This window comes from Felis catus, chromosome D1, assembly GCF_018350175.1.
Source record: "Felis catus isolate Fca126 chromosome D1, F.catus_Fca126_mat1.0, whole genome shotgun sequence".
In the NCBI taxonomy this organism is placed as follows: Eukaryota; Metazoa; Chordata; class Mammalia; order Carnivora; family Felidae; genus Felis; species Felis catus.
This window is the reverse complement of record NC_058377.1, coordinates 64,387,715-64,407,979: the sequence shown is the minus strand read 5'-3', so window position 1 is coordinate 64,407,979 and position 20,265 is coordinate 64,387,715. Positions and strand designations below refer to the sequence as shown.

The 20,265-nt window shown below is 47.4% G+C and overlaps 1 protein-coding gene and 1 long non-coding RNA gene across 3 annotated transcripts in view; one reads left to right on the top strand and one right to left on the bottom strand.

Annotated features, from left to right (window-relative positions):
• Positions 1-20,265, bottom strand: part of SYT9 (synaptotagmin 9) — a 199,396-nt gene that overhangs the window by 16,093 nt on the left and 163,038 nt on the right. The gene's annotated exons all lie outside the window — the stretch shown is intronic.
• Positions 1-20,265, top strand: part of LOC109491987 — a 58,774-nt gene that overhangs the window by 31,764 nt on the left and 6,745 nt on the right. Inside the window, exon 3 of one of the 2 annotated variants that reach the window (XR_002145665.3) lies at positions 3,901-5,230. The exons of the other annotated variant lie outside the window; for it this stretch is intronic. This is a non-coding gene — a long non-coding RNA (uncharacterized LOC109491987). Of the gene's footprint in view, positions 1-3,900; positions 5,231-20,265 lie in introns of those variants that run through there. 2 annotated transcript variants of the gene reach the window in all.

Here is a 20,265-nt window from a genome sequence, read left to right as displayed (position 1 = left end):
TGAAAAATCTGACTGATAGTTGGCCATGGAATGCATCTCTCTGCACAGTGCTGTTAACACTGGGCCTTTGCGTAAATTAGAACCAGGAGCCCCTCCAGGCACACTCACCACTTGGCAGTGGAAAGACAGCTGACTTCAGCTTTGTGTTTCCAGTCGGCCCAGCTCCCTGCTGCAGGAATCGCCTATAGGAGTATTTTTGCAAGGCCCTGGGGGAAAAGCTCTTGGGGGTAGGAGTCCCTTGGGGAGCTTAAAGGCCCAGACTTTTCCTTGGCCTGAGAGGCTGTATTGTTCTGCTTAATGAAGTAAAGTGTCTTCCTTGTAGGCAGGTTCCCACTGGCAGAGACAACTATGACCTGAGGTGGATGTTTCTTTCCCTGATACAGGATTTTCAGTTTCTTATGATCTGCTGGTCTTGCAGTCATTCCTGTCACCCCCAGCCCTTAGGAAGGTTTCATTAAACACTGGCGCCGGGAGCTAGCTGTGCTTTGGGGAATTGCAGAGGAGCTGGGTCCATGCTGGGGGTAAGCAGCATAGGGAGAGGCTGTGGGCTTGAAGAAGCAGGTCAGAGACCTCTGACAATGACCAGCAGAGAAACCAGGAGCGCGACTTGGGGCAGAAAGTAAGCAACAAGCAGGACTGATGAGACACAGAATTGCTGAGTGGTGTGGGGAAAGGAAATTAACAAGGGCAGACACAAAGGGCAGAGGCTCAGACAGGTAGGACCTGAGGACCCGGGACTTTCATCAAAGGGGCTGGAAATTCAGGGAGAACGGAGAAAAGTGACCAAGCATGGAGAGAGTACTGGGAAAGGTGGTTCTTCCTGCATGAATTAGGGGTTGGTGTTACCTGTGAAGAAGCTGAACTCTCATAGCTCTGCCCTGAGCACCTGGCCTGGGAGACAAGATGAGCCAGCAGAGTGGACAGGCTGAGGAGACTGAGCTCCATTCCAGTCCCCTGGGGCTCACGATGAGGGGTGGGGGAGTAGAAACCCCAGGGGCAGCCACTCCCCTTGCCTGAACCCAGAATCCCTGGGACTCCCTGTCCTGGCTACACCACCTCCTCTCTGCTCTTCCCAAGTCTTTGTTCTGTGGTCTGCTTCTTGTCCCAGGTCCCTGTTAGTGTCACTTCCCAACACCAAGGTGGCTCCATTCACCCCATCATATCTCTCTGTTGTATGTTCATCTTTGAACTTATCATGACCCATTTGTTTACATGTTCACGGTTTGTCTGTCTCCTTCCATCAGAATGCGAGTTTTACATTCAACACTGCATTCCCGGTGTCTGAAACAGCATTTGGCACGCAGCAGGTGCTCAGTGAATGCTGGCTGAATGAATGTGGGAGGGCAGACATCAGGACAGCTGAAGACTGCCGTAGGAACTGATGATAAACGTGCCAACGGCCAGCCCTTGGGGTTTAGAGGAACAAAGTTTGGAGTGTCTTCCCAGCTCACACTCCTGTCAGCTCCCTCCCTGGGCCCACTCTCTGGGCCTAAATTAGATCACATCACCAATGTGACCAATGAACCAATGCCGGAGTGTGCTGACCGGACACAGCCTGGGGGGACACAGACACATTCCTGGAGCAGAGAGTGTGGTTACGTCCTCCCAAATCACAGGGGCAGAGAGGGAGGTAGGGTGGGTCCTCAAGGCAAATGGGATTATTTTATCAGAAGAAGGAATGCTGCATAAGCAACACATAAATTTTCACTTCAGAGCCTTTGGCATTAAGAGAAAATCATGTTCTACTTTGAAAGAATCAAATCTTTGCCGCTACAAAGTTTAGTCTTATCAGAATACAACATTTAAAAACACATTTGCGGGAAAACCCCACAGAACGTAACAGGACTGCTAAAATAAAAAAAAAGAGTAGTCCATTAGCTTTTAGGACTTTTTTTTTTAAAGGGGTTCAGTTAATCAATTTTACTGCATATTTTTCACTGCATGTCCTACTGGTTTTGAAAATTACGGTTATATTGAAGCAGCAGCTGATTAGGTGGGGGAGAAACAGAAGAAGCAAAACAACTGAAAAATAAATTAGCAAAAAAATGTATATGACAAATCATTCGGGAATGTGAGGTCACAAGGGAGAGGGCATGAGAGCCAGCAGGAGGAAAATGAAAGAATTTTCCAAAAATCCTTAGGCATTGTTTTAGCTTTACGTTATTAATTGAGTTACATAACAACAGCACAGAGGAAGAATCTTTTAGAACCAGGATGGCTATGTGATCCATAGATTGCCTGACCCTGTGAGGACCCAGTTGTGTCTGACTGATGTAGCTGCCTGACCAGCAGAGAGGCAGGTTTGAGAGATTTGCTGAGAGACTGGGTAGGTCCATACAGATTTGTTTCTAGGAAGAGGGGAGGGGAAGAAAAAGAAGAGAGCAACTGGAACAGCTATAGGCTGCCTGACTCAGCTTGATGAACAGAGGCAGAGAGAGCCTTTCCTAAGAGGGTGGAGGAGGTCCACATCCAGACCCAGTCAGAGTGGCCTTGGTGTCTGTGCCCAAGATGCATCGGGGCAGGAATCCGAAAAATCTGTATTAGTCAGCTTTTGCTGCAATAAAAACTCCCCAGTCTTCGCTGCTTATAAGAATGAACACGTCTTTCTTGCTCGTGGGTCTGTGGGCTGTCTGTGGCTCTGCTGGGCTCACCCAGATCTGGCTCCAGACAGGTGGAAGTCGGCTTCTGTGTCTTCTCATTCCAGGGCCTAGGTAATTCCCTGACATATGCCAAAAGCCCAAGGGGATGAGGAGAGATAGGAGATGCTTCTGAAAGCCCCCACTTGGAGCTGTGACCCCACCCATAGTCTATTGGTCAAAGCAAGTCACAGGGCCTCACCCAGAGCAACCAGAGTATAAGACCCTTAAGGAGTGTAGAGAGGGCATGTAACAATGGACAAATAATACAAGCTACCTCAGTATGCCAGCTCTATCACGGCTTTGCCTTATGATGTTGGAAAAGTTAGTTCAGCTTCAGTTGTTTTATCTGGGGAGATGCTATCGTCTACCTCACAGGGTGAGGGTGACATTAGATGATACATGTACAGCGCTTAACACCACGCCCTGGATAGAGTAGGTGCTTGATGTAGGCAAGCTAACGTGATATTATTACTCATCTGAGGTACTATGTCACAGGTAAGGAACTCCTGCTTGTCGGGGGCAGGGGGGGGGGTGACGACCGGCACTAAGGAGAAGGCAGGACAGTGACTGACAGCTTAGATGGGCACAGTCTGGGGCAGCAGTAGGGGAGGTGGTGGTCAGGCAGGCAGGTAAGGATTTAAGGTGGTAGAAAGGCTGTGGACACACTAGACCCAAGCAAGGCTCACGAACACTGGGTGATTAATGAATGAATGGATGCGTGGATGAGAGATGGCTCAGGTTAAGTCCCTCTTGGACAACTCTGGAAGAGCAGCTGGTCTCAGGGCTGTTGTGGCTTTATCTTCCCACCCCCAGGACAGCCTGGTCACCTTACTTCTTCCAGGGAAGGCACACTTTGCTCCCTGAGGCTGAAGCTGCCAGGCCTCACTCCCTTTCCTTCTGCCCCCACTGTCCAGTCACCTCGTCTCTCTACCCTGTCACCCATATCCTGCTCTGTACTTCCCCTTCCCCAAACAAACCCCCTCTCTGAAACATCTGCAGCCCTCCTCTGGGGCTCTCCACATGCCATCCTCTATCATCCCTGACTCATTATTCAAACCTTCCACCTGCCTCCCTGCCTTAAGTTCTCCCTGGAAGCCACGGCTCTGCAGTCCTCTCAGCAGAAGGCCATTTTGTCCTGTGAGTTCCCTGGGTCCCAAGCTGGGGTGGGGCACTGTCTCTTTTGCTCCTTGATGCCCCTGCCTCTCCATCTTCTTGTCAAACCACCTGCCTTCCCTCGACCTCTCTTCCCTGCTACCACCAGGAACATCCTTGGCCATGACGAAGACCCCTGCTGCCCCTCGCCTGCCACTGCTCCGCACTGACAGCCAGTCCAGGTAGGTCTCTCACCTGGGTGCCAACCCATCCCATCGTGAAGCCACAGCCAGCTGTTGTGACAGTGGTGGTGACAGTGGGAGTGGTGAGGGAGATTCAGCTCTCCAGGAAAGCTGTGGAGAAATGGCCTCCAACTCAGCGTGCCCTGCTGCAAAATTATGTTGGAGGACCTATAAAAGGTGATTTATTTTGAGAGAGTTCTTCGTGCTCTGTAGCAGAGGAGATTTTTCCCCTTTATTGAACGATTTCAGGAAGTCTGGAAAACAAAACTATGTACTACACCACACTGGAGACACAGTGGGTACAGTTGCCATTTTCAGCATAGATTGAAGTGAGATAATCGCAGCATGAAATTGCAATAAATGGGCACAGTCATCTTGCTGAAGCCAGCACAAGAGCACGCATGGGCCGCTTTCTTCTTCAGAGGGGGCGTTGTGTGCCACTGCCCCGTTCTCTGCCTTGTGGCGAGGGCACAGAGGCCGAAATCTGTGGCGGTGCTCTTTTCACAGGTGCCATCAAGGGCAATGATGTTCCCCCCTCCCTGAGCTTCAAGCCAGGTCCCCACACCTGAGTACCACACCTTGGATGGCAAAGGCTATTCTGAGAACAGACCCTGAAGACGTTCTGGAGGCCACAGCCTCTATCCCCACTGCCTCTCCATCTCCTGCCTCCTTAGCTGCACAACTGAGGTCACCAAATCATCTCAAAATGTGAAATATCCCGGAGTCTGGGGTCTCTGAAGCCCGGCTGTATTTCTCTCCTTGTGGACCTTATAGACCTTCCCTAATAGCCCTTCCAAAGAGGGAGATCCCATGCCATGGGGCAAGACCTGGGCCTTTTCCATTCAGCTTTTCAGTGGGTAGAAGTTTGAACTGAAATCTGCTGGAATCATGCAGTGGCTGTCAGTGAAGAATACCCAGCGTGGGGGTCAGTCAACTGGGCCCCGCACGCCTCACACCGAGCACGTGGGAAGCCGGGCCCTCTGGCTCTCTCTCATTCAGCCAATACCACGCACCTATTCATTGCTGGGGCCTATACAAGGGTCTAGGGATTCAGAGATGAATGGGATCCACTCCCTGTTCTCAGGGAGCTCATGGTCTATTCAGGAAAATGAATACGAAATGACAAAATCGCAGGCACCTGGGTGGCTCACTCAGTTAAGTGTCTGACTTTGGCTCAGGTCATGATGTCATGATGTCATGTTCATGAGTTCGAGTCCTGCCTCCAGCTCTGTGCTGACAGCTCAGAGCCTGGAGCCTGCTTTGGATTCTGTGTCTCCCTCTCTCTCTTCCCCTCCCCTGCTTGCTCTCTCTCTCTCTCTCTCTCTCTCTCTCTCAAAAATAAACATTTAAAAAAAATTTAAAAAAGAAATGACAAAATCCCATTATGGGAGCTATCACAAAGGTATACATAGAGAGAGGAGGCTATACTTGGGTTCAATCTGAAGGAAGTACACATTTGCAGGGGAAGTTCTGAGGAGGTATCTCAGGCGGGTGGAACAGCCCATGCAAAAGCAGAGGGACATCACAGAACACAGTGTCTCCACATCCCAGAAGCAGCTAGTGAGGCGTGGCTGAGCATAAAACGTCAAGGGGCAGTGATGGGCTGGGACTCCAGATAGACAGGGAGGGGTCAGGTTGTGAAGGCCTCTGTGTGCACACTAAGGAATTTGGGTTCTACCTGTAACAGAAAGTCTGAGAGGGCAGGAGGAAAAGACAGAATCGGGGTGAGGTGCCAGAGTGAGACATGTAGTGGGCAGGCAATTTCCAGATGCATTCACTGGAGCACAGGGAAGCTGGCTGCATCTGTCTCCTGCTCCAAAGGGCTCTAGTTATAAGGTTGAGACTGGCCAGACCCCAAAACATAGCATCTCACAGCACTGGAAAACCTGAGTTCCATTGGCCAGTGTTCTCACCTGTCCTGCAGCCTCACATACACTCGCAGGTCGCCAAACCCCATATGCCAAAGCAAAAGGATATGGGTGCCCTTTGGCTCCAGGAGTGAGAGTCATGTTGCATTCGTGGTCAGGTTCTGCTGGGACCCAGGGTGGATATTCCAGGTGGTGCTAGTGTCAAGATGTGCCCTACGCTTCCTTCCCTAGCTCTTCTCAAGGATCAGGTCCTTCCTGTCCACTGCATGGGCATTTGATTATTTAGGAATCATTGCAAGACACCTGGGGGACTGACTAAGACCAAGGTGGGCTCACAGAGAGGCAGGGCAGGAACCATCTCCCCACATAACCCAGGAAGAGTGGAGGAGGAGCAGGGAGGTCCCAGTGGACCAGCCTTGAGTTCCTAGATGGGGAGCTCACAGAGTATCCCCTGCCTGTATCTCCTTGAGGGAGTCAACACAGGGGCCATGTCTGTGGTGGGTGTTGCAGAGGGTGGGCAGGGAGGGCTTTTTCTTCTTCCCCTCTGGGCAGTGCCAGGATCCAGGCACTTAAAGGACGAGTACCTGTGGTACCAAATGCTAAGTTTAGGGATCAGGAAGCTGTCATGATGTCACTCGGCCTGGACACCACTGGACAGGAGGATCGGCCCTTCCGAGAGTCCCGAAGTTGGGGAGCGAGGGGTCAGGTATTCCCAGTGTTTCTGGCCAGGACTCTATAAGCCCTGTGGAGCCTGGTTTCTCCTTTAATAACAATGACAATAATAACTAGTATCTATTGAGCATACACTAGGCACTAGGCATTCTTATAAGTGCTTTACATTTATTAACTCATTTAATTCTTACAGTTCTAGAAGGTAGTTAAATAATCTTCCCAACAATAACCACGATCACCTATGGGTGTAAAGACTGGACATCCGGCTCCATGACATCACTGGGTGGAAGCTTTTCACTTCCCTACAGCCCTGGCTACACAGCTGTAGGATCGGCGGGGGGTGGGTGGTAGTGCTCCAGGCTCATCTGGCACCTTGGCAGTGCTGTGCCTGGGGCTGGTTCCCAGCTTGGGGCTGCCACGTAACTGCTGCTTACGTTAGGGGTGGGGAGGGAAGCCCATCCTGTGGTCAGTGCCATGCTAGCCACATGAGTTGGACTTTTTAGCAATTTCATTAGAAGGTGCACATACTGTGTGCAGAAGGGTGAGGCAGGCTGAGCCCAGACACTGGCCAGGAGTGGTGCTGCATCTGGAAAAGCTGGTTTCCAAATGGGGACTTCCCCAGGGCCCCATGGTGCAGAGAACATCTCTGGGATCCCAGCTCTAGGTACAGAGTCTCGACAACTAATTTGGCCTGGCAAGCCCTGACTATTAAAAGAACTGTCTCTCCATGGTCCTCTATATAGAAAACCCAAAAGATTCCACCAAAAAAACTGCTAGAACTGATCCATGAATTCAGCAAAGTCACAAGATATAAAATCAATGCACAGAAATCAGTTGCATTTCTATACAACAATAATGAAGCAACAGAAAGAGAAATCAAGGAATCATTCCCATTTACAACTGCACTAAAACCCATAAAATACCTAGGAATAAACCTAACCAAAGAGGTGAAAAATCTACACACTGAAAACTACAGAAAGCTTATGAAAGAAATTGAAGAACACGCATTAAAAAAAAAAAAAATGGAAAACTACTCCATGCTCCTGGATAGGAGAAACAAATATTGTCAAAATGTCAATACTAACCAAAGCAATCTACATATTAAATGCAATCCCTATCAAAATAACACCAGCATTCTTTATAGAGCTAAAATTGGTATGGAACCAGAAAAGACCCCGAACAGCCAAAGCAATCCTGAAAAAGAAAACCAAAGTTGGAGGCATCAGAATCCTGGACTTCAAGCTGTATTATAAAGCTGTAATCATCAAGACAGTATGGTACTGGCACAAAAACAGACACTTAGATCAATGGACCAGAATAAAGAACCCAGAAGTCGACCCACAAGCGTATGGCCAACTAATTTTTGACAAAGCAGGAAAGAATATCCAATGGAATAAAGACAGTCTCTTCAGCAAATGGTACTGGGAAAACTGGAGAGCAACATGCAGAAAAATGAACCTGGACCACTTTCTTATCCCATACACAAAGATAAACTCAAAATGGAAGAAAGATCTAACGTAAGACAGGAAGCCATCAAAATCCTAGAGGAGAAAGCAGGCAAAAACCTCTTTGACCTCGGCCACAGCAACTTCTCACTCACCATTTCTCTGGAGGCAAGAGAAACAAGAGCAAAAAGGAACTACTGGGACGTCATCAAGATAAAAATCTTCTGCACAGTGAAGGAAACAATCAGCAAAACTAAAAGGCAACCAACGGAATGGGAGAAGATATTTGCAAATGACATATCAGATAAAGAGTTAGTATCCAAAATCTGTAAAGAACTTATCAAACTCAATACCCAAAAAACAAATAATCCAGGGAAGAAATGGGCAAAAGACGTGAATAGACACTTTTCCAAGGAAGTCATCTAGATGGCTAAGAGACACATCAAAACATGCTCAACATCACTCATCATCAGAGAAATACAAATCAAAACCACAATGAAATACTATCTCACACCAGTCAGAATGGCTAACATTAACAACACAAGAAACAACAGATGTTAGTGAGGATGTGAAGAAAGAGGAACCCCCTTACCCTGTTGGTGGGAATGCAAACTGGTGCAGCCACTCTGGAGAACAGAATGGAGGAGGTTCCTCAAATAATTAAAAATAGAACTACCCTATGACCCAGCAATTGCACTACTAGGTATTTATCCAAGGGATACATGTATGCTGTCTCGAAGGGGCACATGTACCCCAATGTTTATAGCAGTGCTATCGACAATAGCCAAAGTATGGAAAGAGCCCAAATGTCCACAGATGGATGAATGGATAAAGAAGATGTGGTATATATACACGATGGAGTATTACTTGGCAATCAAAAAGAATGAAATCTTGCCATTTGAACAATGTGGATGGAACTAGACGGTATCATGCTAAGCAAAATGCTATGTCAGTCAAAGAAAGACAAATATCATACGACTTCACTCATATGTGGAAGTTAAGATATGAAACAGAAAAACATAAGGGAAGGGAAGCAAAAATAATATAAAAACAGAGAGGGGGACAAAACTTAAGAGACTCTTAAATACAGAGAACAAATGAGGGTTGCTGGAGGGGGTGTGGGTAGGGGATGGGCTAAATGGGTAATAGGCATTAAGGAAGACACTTGTTGGGATGAGCACTGGGTGTTATACATAGGGGATGAATCACTGGAATCTACTCCTGAAATCATTATTGCACTATATGCTAACTAACATGCATGTAAATTTAAATAAATAAATAAATAAATAAATAAATAAATAAATAAATAAATGAATTGTCTCTCTAGCATCCACTGTATCCCAGTAGGTCACCAGCCCCCCGTCCCCAAAAGCTGCTTTGTGCAGTATGGAAGAAACAGAAAGTGGCCTAAAACAGAAACCTGGGGCATGAATGTGTCTAACCGTGAGCCCACCAACTCATACAAGAGATAGAAAAGAACAGCTGGAGATGGAGGAGGACAGCAGGCTTCTTCTGGGAGCCAGCGGGAGCCAGGAGAAGGCAGGGTCGAGGCAGAAGGGGCAGAGCAAGGCTGGAGTCGGGGGCTCCTGGTGGGTCACCACTGAGGGAGATGGAGGTCGAATGGCACAGCTGTGAAGTCCAAGCTGGTCAGTGAAGCCTGAGGCCTGGTGCCCCCTGCTCTCATCAGCCACTGGGCTTGAGGCAGCACATTACAGACAGTCCAGTTTTCCCTTCTGCTTCTCTCCTTTTCCTGGACATACTTGTATGTTAAATAACATCAGTGATCAAAACATACCTAGTATCCCTTAAGGGCAGACATTGTGTTAAACAAACACGCCGCATTACTTCTCATTAGGTCTCAAACTGCTCCATTTGAGAGGGTCTATTGCTGTGCTGAGATGAATAATCTGAGGCTCAGAGAGGTTCAGAAACGTGCCCAAGGACACACAGCTCAGAAGCAGTAGAGCCAAAACATGAGCCCAGTGGTGTGACTCTAGAGCCTGTGTTTTTAATGCCATGGTTCCTGCACCGAAAAGACCTCATCCCTGGCTTTCAGTTAGTGGACGGTGGCCTAGGGCTCCTACAAAACCCCAGCAGGGGAGGGCCCTCCTGAAAGCCTGTTGGCAAGATAAGCCACTCTCTCATCTGGCCCCAGCAGCTGACGTCTAGGTCCCTGTAGTAACCCTGCTCTGAAAGATCATGAACTTCATGGGAGATCAAAGGCAAAGCTGGGTACCGCCTGCCAATCCATTCCCGCCTGACCCCTCCCATGGCTGGCTTCCAGGGAAGCAGCCACCATAAGACCAGAACATCCCTGGCTCTGACTCCACAGGGGAGGCACACGCGGGCCTCCACTGGTTCTGGAAATTGGGCAATTTTTCACTTAAAACCATCTGAAAACAAACTTCATGCCTTCAAAATTATACATTCACAGAACATTTCTAGACTCTGGAATAGGATTAGGCGGTAATGATTTAATTGATGGTTAAGTGCGTAGATAAAATGAATGTGCTGAATCCTTTCTGTAATTATCTCTCCAAGGAGCTCCGGCAGCTGTAATTACTGTCTGAGGCCGAAATTACAAACCAGCTGTAATTTTAAGCAAAATGTGGTGAAGCCCCTGCCAGATCCAGTGAAAGTCAGTCGCTACCAACCAGCACAGGGACCCACGAGGACCCGTCAAAGGGAGCATGGCCCTTGCAGAGGCTCGTCTCTCGAACCTGGGGAATGTGTTCTCGCTATTGCTCTGTACCCCTGGCCCTGACCGCCACTACAATGCAGTCTACACCCTGTTGGTGGCCAATACACAAAATTAGGTTATAAATCCAGGTCTGGATTAATCAGAATGGCTGTCTACACTGATCAAATGAGTCCAGTCATGACTAAGTTCTTTGCAGAAGCTATGCTCCTGCCAGATAATTATGCACAGCTCATGTATTCATTCAACAACCACCGACACAATTATGGTGTGCCTCCTATGTGCCAGGTGCTGTGTGAAGGATTGGGTATATACATAGGTGAACAGAGCAGACAGGGCTCCTGCAATATTGGACCATGCTGCTCGAGTCATTCTTGACTTGGCCAGAAACCTGCTAAAGATCTCACGCATCTGGATCTGCCTGTGGAGATGAGGAGGATGGGTACAAGACCATGTGACCATGTCAGGAAGGGCTGGGTGTGCTGTAGCTGAGAAGGCACAGGAGCTGTGGGTCTCAGCACAGCTTGTTGGAGGCAATGGGCTTGGTTCTTAGGCCTCTGGTCTGCACTCTCTGGCATGCATTCAGTACTTCTCAAGATGCTCACCACGTGTATAAGCTATGTTCCTCTCTGGTTCATTCCTTCTACCCGAAAACAATGGACCCCGTACCCAATCTTTGCTGTGCGGGACTCTTACTAGATATGAACAAGGCAGAACATAGCAAAAGGAAATGCTTACTATAAGTGTTACCAAACAATCTGTCTGATTACTTACTTTGTCTGTGTCCTTAGACTATAAATTCCAAGGGCAATGGGGCTAGCATTTTCCCCACTGTATCTCTAATGCCCATCAGAATGCTTGGCACCTGTTCAGAAATATTTGGTTTATCAACGAAAACAAACCATAAAATGCCCCGGAGGAAGAAGGCAGACGGGGCTGGCACATTCCACTACTGGAGGGAGGTCAAAGGTCCCCAGCTCCATCCCTGAAGAGAAGGGGTGTTAGGTGCAGGTTCTGGGCGGTGAAGTCTGTGGAATGATGAGCAAATCTAGGCATCCCCAGGGGTCCACTACAATTCATCCATTCTCTGTCTCTCTGTGTCTCTGTCTTTCCACTTTTCCTCACTAGACCGTGCTCCTGGAAAGAAAGTGGTGTGTGTTTGTATTGCTGAACCCTCAGTGTCTAGACATTGCGCAGTACAGAGTGGCCCTAAATAAATGTTTATTGAGTAAGAGCATCAGTAAAGCCATCAGAGCACTGAAAAGTTATCTGCAGTGATGCTGATGGCCAGGGGAGGGCAGCAAAGGGCAGCTGAGCTGAGGCCAGAAGCCCAGGAGAGGGCTATCTGCTCTTTGGTGATCACTTGGCATTGAGGCAAAAGTTCTATTATTCATGTGATCATTTGGGGACATGGAGGCAGCAGGATTGAAGAAGACTGCTGACAGAAGTCCAATGAAGCCCAGCGTTATAAAGGAGGGAGACCAATTTGAGTGGGCAGCTAGAGAGGGTAGGGGCCAGTGCTGGAATAGAGGGATGGGGAAAGAGAGGCTGATGGCCAGGATCTCAAGGGAAGTAGTCTAGACTCACAGTGTTGGCAGCACAAGGCCTGTGCAGAGTACCTCCTGGAGCTCCAGACTTACTCTTGGGGCTTTGACTCTGGTTCTTATAGTGACAAGTGTCCTGAAAGTTGGGCCTGATACCACCGACAATACTGATTTGGGCTCAGGACCAGTAGGAGGAGAAGGCTAACACCAGATCGGGCTGCGTGGGGGGATGCTCCCGAGGTCCCTGCTTGGTGTGGGAATAGGCAGAGTGCCAGATCATTAGAAGCGCTCCTCATCTTGGTCAATTCTCCCTGGTGCAGAGTGCTGACAGCATATGCAGAGTCGTGACAGGCAGCAGGTGGGGTGCAGGCCATGGCTTCCTGCCAGGACCACCTCTCACCTGGAGAGGTTCTCAGTGGGGGCTGCTGGTCCTCAGACGTGGGCTCCAGACTTGATTCGCTATCCTGTGGTGCTCCTGTTGGCTAGAAGATGTTGTTTCCAGGAGGGCAGACAACACCGAGCCCAGAGCTGTTGTGGACAGACATCAGGGGAATGGAGGGAATCACAGCCGGAAGGTTAGACAGACATCACTAGGGGAAAAGGAGATGGTGTTTTTCGCCAGTATGAAGAAGGGATTCTGCTTGCGGTTGGAAAACAGTGTCCTCCAAATCAAGGAAAGCCCTCTGTGCCTTGAAAGATGTGACATGGCCAGTCAACCCAAGTGGTAGGTAGGACACACGTCCCTCCAGGATGCTTTAAGTGTCAGGAGCTTTGGGAGATCCTTAGCCCATGAGAATATGAAGAGGCACATAACCTCATTTTTTTTTTTTTTTGAGCAAAGCTTTGATGAAAGCAAAATTGCTGCATGAAGCCTCAAAGTGTCTCAGTTGTAGAAAACAAGTAGCCCTGAGTCAAGTCCATGGTTCCGTGAAGGAGCCCAGCTTCCCAGTAGAGACAGAAGACCAGATTTCTAAGTTCAGATCTGGCATGGGCCCCTCTAGGAAAGTGGGGAGGTAAGCAAGTTTCCATATTTCTAGAGAGTGGAAGTGCAGTGAAGAGGCAAAATGATGGGGATGAGGTAAGGTGGTAAGAGAGACAGAGAACAGGTATTAAGACAAAGGCAAGAATGTGCCTTCCTTACTTCAGTAAAGAAAAACCTTACTGAAAAGCTTTTCTTTTCGGCCTTTGTACATACACGTCCATGTAAGACATCAGTGAGCATTTCTTTCTCTGAGTCTTTCCCTTACTACCATTTGTGACTGCATCATCAGAACAGCATTTTAGAGAGCTTCTCAAATACACTGAGTCTATCTAGACTCCCAGCAACTGAAAATGTGTACCTATTTTTTTCTTCTGAATTTTCGAAAATCTTAACTCAAAAGCTGATGACAGAATCTGACCATATCCAAACATTATCTCTTTCACTACCACGATCTCTATGATGATGCAGTAATTTTCCCTGAGGGCCTAATTACTTCTACTTTGGCAAAGAGTTTTTATTTCTCAACACATTTTCTTTCTCCTTCTCTTTCTTACTTTAATATAGATTTTTTTCTGACCTGAACTCACTGTCTACATTTATCAGAAGATGTCTTGCGAAGCACACTGGTAATTACCTGCCCAGCACTAACTCCCCCTAATTTCCTGCCTCCTAAATGAACCTTGAATTCGCCAGGTTTCCATTTCTCCCACACACACCTATGTATCTCAAGGGAAGAGGATCCATCTCTGGAGTTGGATCTGTTTGGCCTACATAATCCCACTCCTTTGGCCAGTGACTGATTCAAAACTTGGCATCTTCTGGCTAATGACATGTAAAGGGAAAGTCTGCTGGGGGCTTGAAGAATATTTTCCTTTTCCCAACAGAAAGCTAGAAGAAGCACTTTTTCTTCTGGTTATTTACATGTCTAGACTCGATGCCTGGAGTGGCAACCATCTTGCCACCAACCTGAAGATGAACTGAAAAGGGAAGATGGCCCAGTAGCCCAGAAAGATCCAGAGTTCCTGATCCTGTCACTAACCACAGCTCCTTAGCCAAATGACACATTTCTCTTTGTTTAACCCAGTTGGTGGCAGGATTTTGTTCTTTACATCCAAAGTATTCTGATACATCTTGCCAGCAAAGCAACTCAAGAGGTTTTTAATCAAAGAAGACTTCCAGGACATGTCTCTTTGGTGGACTTCCTCCCTCATGCTGAGATTTTGCCTTTGTACTAGTGCTATGATTTGCTTTAGGAGAGCATTGCCCCTCTGCCTGCGATACTCCGTTCAAGGGGTCACTCTGCTAAGCTCCACATGTACCCTGCTCCTTGAGTTTTCTGCCTCAGACTTTCCAGGCAGGTTAATTGCCACTAACCTGACCGTTTTAAGTGATCTGCTGGCATGCCTGGGGTCCACAGGCCTTGCACTGGATCATTGTGCTTGTTCTCTGTGTGGGATACATTAGAACGCTGGAGGTCACTTCTGGCTGGTCTTCTGATCTTACCTCCCATGGATCACTGACAACCACTGGTGCCAAAACTCTTTTTCCCACATCCTACTTAATATCATCCACTTAATATCATCCACTAGTCTGGTGTGTTATCTGTTTTGTTGTGTTGCTTCCTTTTTCCTCCTGGCATTCCCTTTTTAAAATCATCTTGATGGGATTAGCTAATCAAAAGCTAGTTCCCCCATGTCTTTGTAAGATCTGCATTCTTGGCTAAAAAGCATTTCTTCTGGTATGTTAAGCCATGGCTCAGAACCTCATCTAAACATCAGCCTGATTTTTTGCGGCCAACTGTTGATCATCTTTGAGGTATTCCTTCTAGAGTTCCAAAGGACATGAGGAAGAATAAGGAAAACACCATTTACGTTCTCAATTCCTTCATTTTCCCACCCCAAAATCATGATCTCTGAAGATGTATCCATGTTTCCTCCTAGTGGGTTATCTGTGGTTCGTGAGAAACAGTAAGTCCGACCAATTTCAGCTGACTCTTTATTATACCTTATTGACTATCAGGAAGCCATCTTGCTATCAGATCATTTGGGTCTATCTGTAGCTGCCTCACTATGAGGAATCACCAACCAGGCTCTTTTTAAGCTCCCTCCATGCAGCTTTCTTTACATTCAAGTTTTTGGGGTTTCTCCTTCATCTGTGTTTCTCTTCCAGAAACTATAGCTTCCTCTCAATGGTTTAAATCTCCTTTCTTTTGTGGGTTATTCATTCTTGCTTCTTCTCTATTCAGGGAGATTTCCACCATTTTCAGGTTTCATCTTAATGATGAGGGAACATAAGGCAAGCTGAGGGCAAAGCGCAAGCTAGTACACTCCCCCCCCCCCCCCCCGCCCCCCTGCCCCCAGGTGGGATATGTGTGATATTCCTCAGGCACTCCTGGCTGCCCAAAGACAAAGGAAAGGTCAGGAAACAAATGGTTAAATTGATAGTCTCCATCAGTTTACAAATATCTTGGTACAATTACAAGAAAAAGGCAATCTTATCAATAGCTAATCTCCAGGAACTCCCTACTGCCTTAAAGATAATGCTTTGCTAGAGGGAAAACAACCTTAGCTTGACAACAGCTAGACTTCCAGTAATCTGTAAGTCTTTAGCATATGGAAATACCTTTAAGAAACTTCCTCTTGACTTTATCTCCCCCAACTCCACAGTATATAAGCAGTCACTCTTCATAACCCTAATGCAGCTCTTTCTTTTTTTTTTTTTTCATATGAACTTTATTGACAAATTGGTTTCCATACAACACCCAGTGCTCATCCCAAAAGGTGCCCTCCTCAATACCCATCACCCACCCTCTCCTCCCTCCCACCCCCCATCAACCCTCAGTTTGTTCTCAGTTTTTAAGAGTCTCTTATGCTTTGGCTCTCTCCCACTCTAACCTCTTTTTTTTTTTTCCTTCCCCTCCCCCATGGGTTCCTGTTAATTTCTCAGGGTCCACATAAGAGTGAAACCATATGGTATCTGTCTTTCTCTGTATGACTTATTTCACTTAGCATCACACTCTCCAGTTCCATCCACGTTGCTACAAAAGGCCATATTTCATTTTTTCTCATTGCCACGTAGTACTCCATTGTGTATATAAACCACAATTTATTTATCCATTCATCAGTTGATGGACATTTAGGCTCTTTCCATAATTTGGCTATTGTTGAGAGTGCCTAATGCAGCTCTTTCTGACAATGAGTCCTGTCCCCGTGCCTTAATAAAATCATCTTTTTTGTACCAAAGAGGTCTTTAAGAATTCTTTCTTGGCCATTGACTCTGAACCCCCACCACTACTCCAAAACCTCATCATTATGCACAGCTAGACCATGGCAACCTATGTGAAAACACTGAGTGGCCCAAATCCAACATCTGCCAAATGTACTTCTGGGTGGCCCAAGTCCATACATGTTCTGCTGCTAAGCCTTTGGGTTGTGAGTAATAAAGGCTCACTCAGAGTAGTTCCATATAAAGGTTAGCTAGGGGTGGTGGTGATGATTTCTTATGAAAACACTCATGGAGCAATAATAGAAATGGACTTTCACAGAAATTCAAGAGCAGGAACCCTGGTAGGAGTAGGTCCTAAGACCAACTGAGCAGGAGTTTTGTTCTGGGTCGAAGGTAACCCCTGGAACCTCAGTATCACAACTTCTGGATCTTGGCTCTGGTCCATTATTAACCTAATTCAGCTGTGCTCTCTTCTTTCTTTATTGATTGGCTTCTTAATCTTCTACTGAGCATATAGTTCTACTCACTACCATTTCAGCATACTTCTAATGTGTTTTTTCCATGACCTACCAAGACCTCTAAAGTCTCTCTTCATCTCATAGTTCTGCTGATGTCTCATTTTTTTGATATATCCAGGGTCAGTGGCAGTATCTAATGGACCCAACCCACCTTGGGGTATCATGTGACCACATCATATGTTGCTGGGCAGCTCATAGACAGGCTGCTGGGAGCATGTGCCCCTCTTGATCCAATCATCTCTGGCCATGAATACATTTTATAAACGATGGTGTTTAGAACTGTCTCTTCAACAGATGGTAGGGGGTGGAGCTGTGTGTGCATGCAGGGGAGGCTCAGACGGGGCAGACACTGTGAGTAACATACTCAGTGCAATTCCCTTGCAAGGCTCTGCCTCCCATCTGCTCCGTGTTGCACCCTTGCTTCATTTTCCTGACCTCCAACTTTGAAGTCTGCTCAGCCTCTCCAGTCTCAGCTTACTGTTCCACTTCTCACCTTAGCCTGTCTTCTGATTTGGTGTTGCTGGACTGAAGCTCCTATGGCTTGGCCAGGGGGTCCACTCCCGTCAACCATTTCCAAGTAGCCTTGGTAGGTACAACCCAGCATTCCTGAGCCTTGGCCACCCAATGTGAAATCAGACATGCTCCTCTTCTCTCTCAGCCAACACTCAGTTCCAACACTGGCTCCTCTTAGCTTCCTTCTTATTTTCTGGAACAGAGAAAGCTGCCCAGAAGGTTAAATTCACATTCTAAGTGAAGATTTCACACCATTCTCTTCTATGGTGTGTGCATACCTCAGGGTCTCAGTGTCTCTAGTGCCTCTTGCTTGTAGGATATCTTCCATTCTGTCTTGGAACTTTGTCTTATCTATTAAGCTGGGTTTTTAGGAACATTTTTCCAGACTATTTCATCTCTTCCAATGTCTTAGAGTTTGTCTAATTAAAGCCAAAAGGGCACAGTGAGTATTTGTACTCTGAGTTGTGAGGGACAGCCTCTCACATCAACATTGAGCCCTTTAGGACTCCAGAATAAATGCTCAAAGACTGTCCACAGCAGGACCTGCTGGAAGTGAATGGAGGTGGGGGTTGTGAATTAGAGCAGGGAGGAGAAGACTTAGCAGGAAGAAGCTTCTGCATCAAGGCTGATGCCGAAATCAGAGATGAGGTCTAGGCAGAGGTGTGGCACGTCCTTCAAGTGTCAGGAGTGGGACGTGGGATGTGCATGGGAAGACAGGGAGTAGGTCTCTGATCTGAGGGGCACAGTTTCAAAGTGCAGAGCAGAGCATCAGGAAGAGGCTGGGCTGTTCCAGATAATCTGATCAAAGTTGATGGAAGAATAAGAGTAACACCTAGATGCTGGCAAAAGGCTCAGCAGGACCCAGGTGGAGAAAGATGTCCTTTCAAAGCAGAGTCAGGTTGGAAGAGGGCAGGGCTGCTTTCAGGACACTGGAGTGTGCAGGAAGTATGCAGAGGACAGTTGGGGACCCAGAGACATGGTAAGAGAGGAGGCAGGGGATCACCTGGGCCTCAGTTCTGCTCATTAGGGAAGGTGGAAAGGGGGCATTGCATAGATGCTGGGTGCTCTGTGCAAGGCTACTTGCAACCCTGCCTGTGGAATGACATCTGTTTCTCCAGGATGGAGCCATGCTGTGCCTGAACCAGGTGGGAGGAGCATCTGTGTACTCTGGGAGAAAAGCTGGGTACAGGCCCAGGGCCCTGTGTCTCTAGGCTAACGCCCACACACCCACCATCCCTTCTCTCTCCTGCATCTTTGACCTTTCCTTCCCACTGGCCTTTTCCTCAGCCTATAAAAATGCTCAGATCTCTTGTTGCTGAAAAAGAAAATCTCACTCTCAAAAACTTTCATTGTTCTCTAGTGATTGTCCTGTCTCTTGCCTTTCCATTTTGGCCAAGAAACTTGAAGGAGTTGTCTGTGTTTATTAACTCCTGTCTGTCACCAATCTGGAAGCTACCAGATACCACTTCTCTGCTGAAATGCTCTCCTGGAGGGGAGGAGCCATACGGACACAAAAACTCAGGGCAGTCAGCCCAACCAACCTGTGGATACAGAAAGACAAGAGCACTCTCTCTGAAGACATTTGAGAAATTTGAAGGAAAGCAGAGAGATGGGCACAGTAATGAGAAATGATTTTAAAATGCCATTAAGTTTAATTGGACATTGACTTGAACAGATTTTTCTAACCTTTCTTTTGTCCTGGCCTGCTCTGTGACATCATCCTGACACTGACTGCCTTAGTGTTATGCTGTCTCCTTGGGCCCCTCTCCAGTCGTTGCTCCCTCGCCCATGCCTTGTTTGGAGGGCACCCACGCGTCTGAGTGCCCTGATGACTGCTGTTTCAGAGTTACTCACTCTAGTCCTCACTCTAGGCCTCAGCAGGAGAGGGTGGCAATTCCAAGAATCAGCCTGTGTGAATGGACGGCCCTTCTCTTCTCTGTAGGGTCACAGCTGAGTCTGCATTTTCTAAGACTGATACACAGGCCACTTGGAAAAACCTGCAACCTCCCCTAATTCAGGGAGAGCTTTCGTTGGTCAAGCTCAGGGCTTTCTGACATGCTCTATCCAAGGGATCCATGACTTAAAATCAGGCTAATTAGCCATTTGTCAGCAGACTACAGGCATAGGCGTTTTTACTGCAAAACTGGGTGAAAGAATCTGCCTCCTTCCCATGGCCTTGGGCCCAGATTAGAATCTGACTGGCTCTCAGTTAAGGAAAAGGTAGGAGGTAGGAGTGTCGTGTGCGCACGCACATGTGTGTCTGTGTATCTGTGTGTGTGTGGTGGGGGGCAGTGGATGGTTAAAATTAAAGTAACTTAGCTGTGAACACTATATCTTTCAGAGGAGCATCTTGTAGAGGGTAACAAGCAAATGGCACACTGTGTCACATGTCACTGCTCTTGGCACATGCTGAAACTCCTTCATCCCTCCCCTGTCTCCTTGTCAGGCTCTGTCCTTTCATCCTTTCCCCAAACACCCTATCCTTTGTCTACTGTTCTATGGCTCAGAAGACGTCAGGACCATCCATCTGGTCAGCAGAGCGGCCTGGGTATCATCCCGAACTCCTCTCTCTTTGGCTTCCCATAAACCTCGGCAAGACTTTCTTCCCACCTCCTCCTCTACTTGTGCCCTCCTCAGGCCTGAGCATGAGCATAGCTCACCTTGACCCTACAGCTGTGTCTGCCTCCAACCTCCTCCCTCTTGCCCATGCTCCTCCAGATGGTCAGTGTGATCTTTTTAAAACATGGATTTGGGCAAGCTGTGCTCTTCTTCAAATCATTCCAAAGCCCCCTACTGCCCCAGCAGAAAGTTCACATTCCTTATCACA